Genomic DNA, 5,994 nt, shown 5'->3' on the forward strand with positions numbered 1-5,994 from the left:
CAAACATGGCCCCAGTTCCGTCAGCCCTGGGGGTCACGTGATGCGATCTCGATTTCCCTGTATCTCTGCAGTTGGCTGTCTGTTTTGACATTTGCTCAGCTCCGCTAATTTGTATATTCAAAGAAGCACATTCGACTCACATTGTAGATTTCACAGAATGTCATCACTCACACAATACACCTCTATCCTAATAACACTATTATCATCCACAGGACTAACCTCTACAGCAGGGGTTTGTATCTATTCCAACATACAGAAGGCATTCATATTAAAGCACTGACGTTATCAGACGCAACATTGTGCAGAGTAAAGGCACAGCTGCAGTACGTGGATATTAAGGACTGTATGATATGTAGATATAATAACGTTCCGTTATGTCAACTGAAATATCTGCAATACATCGTATGTGACATTGCACATACGCTTAACAATACTGCGTGCCGTTATTATGAGGGTAGAGCTGTGTACTGTTCAGACAAGTAATATTTGTATTATAAGGAGGGAAGAGAATAAAAGTTTGTGGAATCTGCTGTACAGATTATGGAGCTGGATTTACTCCGGCCCTGTGGGCGGAGTCTCGGGGAGAGGCGGGAAATCGGCGGAGAAATCAAAAATCCGATTCGCAGAGAAGAACGAGCTGGCGCAGCTCCGGGACGGGAGCGGGAGGCCGGAGTGCCCGGCGGGGATCAGTGTGTGGCCGGTGAGAGCGTGGAGGGGTCATGTGGGTGCCCGGTGGTAGAGCCTGGGGAGTGGTGACCACTACAGGGCTGGCTGTCAGTAAGGGTTGATGTGAGTGACGGGAACCAAGGCCCATAGTCTGACCCCCTCCTCTCCCCCAGGTGACAGCGTGGTGTTGTGCCGCCCCCCCCCTTCCTCTCCCCCAGGTGACAGTGTGGTGGTGTTGTGCCCCCCCCCTCTCTCCCCCAGGTGACAGCGTGGTGGTGTTGTGGTCCTCCTCTCCCCCAGGTGACAGCGTGGTGTTGTGCCGCCTCCCCTTCCTCTCCCCCAGGTGACAGCGTGGTGTTGTGCCGCCCCCCCTTCCTCTCCCCTAGGTGACAGTGTGGTGGTGTTGTGGCCCCCCCCCCCGCCCTCCTCTCTCCCCCAGGTGACAGCGTGGTGGGTGTTGTGCCCCCCCGCCCTCTCTCTCCAGGTGACAGTGTGGTGGTGTTGTGGTCCCCCCCTCCTCTCTCCCAGGTGACAGCCTGGTGGTGTTCGTGTCCGCCCCTCCTCTCTCCCAGGTGACAGTGTGGTGGTGTTGTGGTCCCCCCCTCCTCTCCCCCAGGTGACAGCATAGTGGTGTTGTGGTCCCCCCCTCCTCTCTCCCAGGTGACAGCGTGGTGTTGTGGTCCGCCCCTCATCTCTCCCAGGTGACAGTGTGGTGGTGTTGTGCCCCTCCTCTCTCCCCCAGATGACAGCGTGGTGGTGTTGTGCCCCTCCTCTCTCCCCCAGATGACAGCGTGGTGTGTTGTGGTCCCCCCCCCCCCCTCTCTCCCCCAGGTGACAGCGTGGTGGTGTTGTGCCCCTCCTCTCTCCCCCAGGTGACAGCGTGGTGGTGTTGTGGTCCCCCCTCCTCTCTCCCCCAGGTGACAGCGTGGTGGTGTTGTGGTCCCCCCCTCCTCTCCCCCAGGTGACAGCATAGTGGTGTTGTGGTCCCCCCCTCCTCTCTCCCAGGTGACAGCGTGGTGGTGTTGTGCCCCCCCCCCCCTCTCTCCCCCAGGTGACAGCGTGGTGGTGTTGTGGTCCCCCCCTCCTCTCCCCCAGGTAACAGCGTGATGGTGTTGTGATCCCCCCCTCCTCTCTCCCAGGTGACAGTGTGGTGGTGTTGTGCCCCCCCCCCCTCTCTCCCCCAGATGACAGCGTGGTGGTGTTGTGCGATTTCCCCCCCCCCCCTCCTCTCCCCCAGGTGACAGCGTGGTGGTGTTGTGGTCCCCCCTCCTCTCCCCCAGGTGACAGTGTGGTGGTGTTGTGCCCCCCCCCTCTCTCCCCCAGGTGACAGCGTGGTGGTGTTGTGCGATCCCCCCCCCCTCCTCTCTCCCAGGTGACAGCGTGGTGGTGTTGTGGTCCCCCCTCCTCTCTCCCAGGTGACAGCGTGGTGGTGTTGTGGTCCCCCCTCCTCTCCCCCAGGTGACAGCGTGGTGGTGTTGTGGTCACCCCTCCTCTCCCCCAGGTGACAGCGTGGTGGTGTTGTGGTCCCCCCTCCTCTCCCCCAGGTGACAGCGTGGTGGTGTTGTGGTCCCCCTCCTCTCCCCCAGGTGACAGCGTGGTGGTGTTGTGGTCCCACCTCCTCTCCCCCAGGTGACAGCGTGGTGGTGTTGTGGTCCCCCTCCTCTCCCCCAGGTGACAGCGTGGTGGTGTTGTGGTCCCCCCTCCTCTCCCCCAGGTGACAGTGTGGTGGTGTTGTGGTCCCCCCTCCTCTCCCCCAGGTGACAGTGTGGTGGTGTTGTGGTCCCCCCTCCTCTCCCCCAGGTGACAGCGTGGTGGTGTTGTGGTCCCCCCTCCTCTCCCCCAGGTGACAGTGTGGTGGTGTTGTGCCCCCCCCCCCCCCCTCTCTCCCCCAGATGACAGCGTGGTGGTGTTGTGCGATTTCCCCCCCCCCCCCTCCTCTCTCCCAGGTGACAGCATGGTGGTGTTGTGGTCCCCCCTCCTCTCCCCCAGGTGACAGCGTTGTGGTGTTGTGGTCACCCTTCCTCTCCCCCAGGTGACAGCGTGGTGGTCACCCTTCCTCTCCCCCAGGTGACAGCGTGGTGGTGTTGTGGTCCCCCCCTTCTCTCCTCCAGATGACAGCGTGGTGGTGTTGTGGTCCCCCCTCCTCTCCCAGGTGACAGCGTTCTGGTGTTGGTCAGAATTCGGCTGAAAGGGGTCAATAGTTGACATGGTCTTAACAGATGTATTTTTAGGCAGGGTGCACACTACAGAAAATATCTCCCAATGCGTTATCTATAATGATTTTACCAAGGACTGAAAAAAATAAAAAAAAAAAATAGTCCCAATCAGCGTGCCAATTCATGTGTACACATGTTTTACAGGATTTACCTTCAGATCTGTGCTTAACCATCGGCTGAAAAGATTATAACTCTCTGCACACTCCATAGAGATCTGTTGACCCTGCCGCTCCTGAATGCATATACCCTGCAAAATTGGAACGCCATCGTTGAATGAGATTTTTAATCCGATTTTAAAATCAAATGATACAATGTGCTTTGGAGCGATAATCGTTCATCGTTAGAGCGCGCACACGAATGTGATGGGACAAAATGTTGTTTGTTGTTGTGTGTGATTGGCCCAACAATCGGCTGAAAAACCTGTAGCGTGTACCCAGCCTACGTAACGGCAAATTTATTTACCTTTAGGTTTAAGTGATGTTGAATATTTTTTTGTCAAACAAAAGTATTATAGGAATGATACCTTTATTGGCTAACCAAAATACATTTTTATATTTGCTAGCTTTCAGAGCACAGAGTCCCCTTCATCAGGCAAGTTTACAAATGAATGAGATTATTGAGATAAGCTAAAGTAATAAAGTGGAGCTTTTCCTTGGGAATGGAAGAGTGAAAGTCCTAGGATTTAAGAGATCTGGAGTCACTCTGCTGTGGGGAGTGTAGTGGGCCATAAATCCAGGTGTTAGGTTGAGTCCTTGAGTCAATGACTGGAGTGTTCTTATCAGCTTGAATTCCCAGATTTTTATCTCCCTAGAGGTGTAAGAAAGGTCAAGCAAAATAAGATGAAATGAGATTTACGATGCCACCACTGTATGATTTAAGCAATGTTGATGGTTTTTTTTTTTTATCTCAAGATGGCCAATGTGAATTAGAAACTTGTTTACCATATTGGGAAATGAGGGTAAAGGTCATTACACTGTGTAATGAATGTTGTTAAAAGATATAAAAGATTTTATTTGTCTGCACAAGGACACACTTCTCTCTGCTTGAGAAGTGTCAACATCTGATGTGAATGCAATAAAGACCCTATTTACTTCAGAAGACTTTGTAAAACTGGGTACCCACTGCAGTAATTTCATACAATTATCGTGCGATCACACGATAAATGAATTTTAGGTCAGATATTGCATTAGTGTGTACTCTCCCACAATCGTGTTTTAACTTGCCAAAGCACATCCTATTGTTTAATTTTCTAAACTTCCTAAAAATCACTATCTAGCTGATTGGAAGGAGATAGTAAATCAAATAACCATGCATTACAACAGGAATATGCAGAAGAGATGGTCTGCAGCAGCACAAGACCACACCAGTTATATTCCTGTCCATTAAGTACAGGAAACTGAGGCTACAGTGGGGAAAAGCTTGCCACAACAACATCAAAGATTGAAAAAAGGTTGCCTGGTCTGGCGAATTTAGATTTTTGCTCTAACATGCAGATGGCAGTGTCAAAATTTGGTGTAAACATGGATCCATCTGGTCAATGGTGCAGGATGGTGGCTTAATAGGGGGGGGGGGGGGGGGACTATTGGCACACATTTAACCCCTTAATACCAAGTGAGCAACATTTAAATGCGACAGGTTACCTGCGCATTATTGTTGACCATGTGCATCCCTTTATGGCCACAGTCTGCCTATCATATAATAGCTACTTCCAGCAAGATTACTCGCCATGTCACAAAGCACACATCTAAATGTGGCTCCACGAACATAACAATGAGTTCCGCTTGCTCGTTTTCAAATAACTCAATTATCTCTAAACATAAGTTGACATTAACAAACTTATTTTAGTCTCCACATTCTTTCTGCGAGTATTACTAACCTTTGTTTTCTATTCCGGCTTTAATAGCGTATATATTTTCAAATCGGGAAATGAAAATAAATATTGGGAAAATTGACATCCTAGACTTAATATTCCATAGCACACACTTTGCTCAAAAGAACTGCAATCAAGCAGATTCCTATTGCAATGGATGAGCTTCCTGCACCTCTAGTGGAAGTTTGACCCCACTCTTCTTGTGCAAACTTCTCCAGTTCTCCCAGATGTGAAGGGAACTTCCCCAACTTCTGCAGATCTCACCAGAGGTGTTTTATGGGATTTAGAACTGGACTCATTGCTGGCCACTTCAGTCCAGTGTTTTGTCTTGAACCCTTCCTGTGTGTTTTTTTTGTTTTTTTTCTTTTTCTTTTTCTTTTTCTCCCCTACTTGTTTGGGGTCACTGTCCTTCTGGAAGGTCCTATGACATTTGTTGTAGACTGCTTTCTGACACTGGGTTCAACATTGCTCTACAAAATGTCCTGGTAATCTCCAGATTTCACAATGCCACCCAGTGTAGGATGCAGAATAACAATCTCACAACAGCACTGAACCTCTTCCCTGTTTCACTGTAGGGAAGGAGTTCTTTTCTTTGAAAGTTTAATTTTGCTTTCTTTAAACATAGGGATGAAGTTCTAAAAACTCTTCATTTGGTTTCATTGTTCACAGGACATCCTCCCCAGAGACATTTGGATTGTTTAGCAAACTCCAGTTGAGCTTTCTGATTTCTTTACGTTCCTTAGCGGAGTTGAAACTGTCACACCTTTTGTCTGAAGATCAGTTTGAATCTGTTTGGCAGCAGATCAGTATGCTTACTACACCATTTAAACAATCCTGCGCAGGCAATCGATCAAGTTTTCACCTGTGGCTCGTCTAGGGAGGTTGGCTACAGCGCCATCAGCCTTAAGCTTTAGAATATTGCGTACGGTGCAAACGGGAACTTCAAGATGTCTGGAGATTTATTTGTAGACTTGATATTGTTCATGCTTGGCTACAATCTGTCTGACCTCCAAACAATTTGCTGACTTTCTTTTCTCCATTCTCATTGCTGTACACACAGTGACACAAAACAGGAGAATGAGTGTCTCTTCAAGCTCCGTTAATGAGTGATGATTATATGGCAGATACCACCTGGCTGTCTTTTCTGGCCACCTGGCTCTTGTAGCCCAACAGAGTCCTATTATAATAGACCATTTTCTCCTATTATAACAGCCACTGTGAGCTCTACAGTGTGTTAGACCA

The sequence above is a fragment of the Mixophyes fleayi genome, chromosome 5 (assembly GCF_038048845.1).
Source record: "Mixophyes fleayi isolate aMixFle1 chromosome 5, aMixFle1.hap1, whole genome shotgun sequence".
Taxonomy (NCBI): Eukaryota; Metazoa; Chordata; class Amphibia; order Anura; family Limnodynastidae; genus Mixophyes; species Mixophyes fleayi.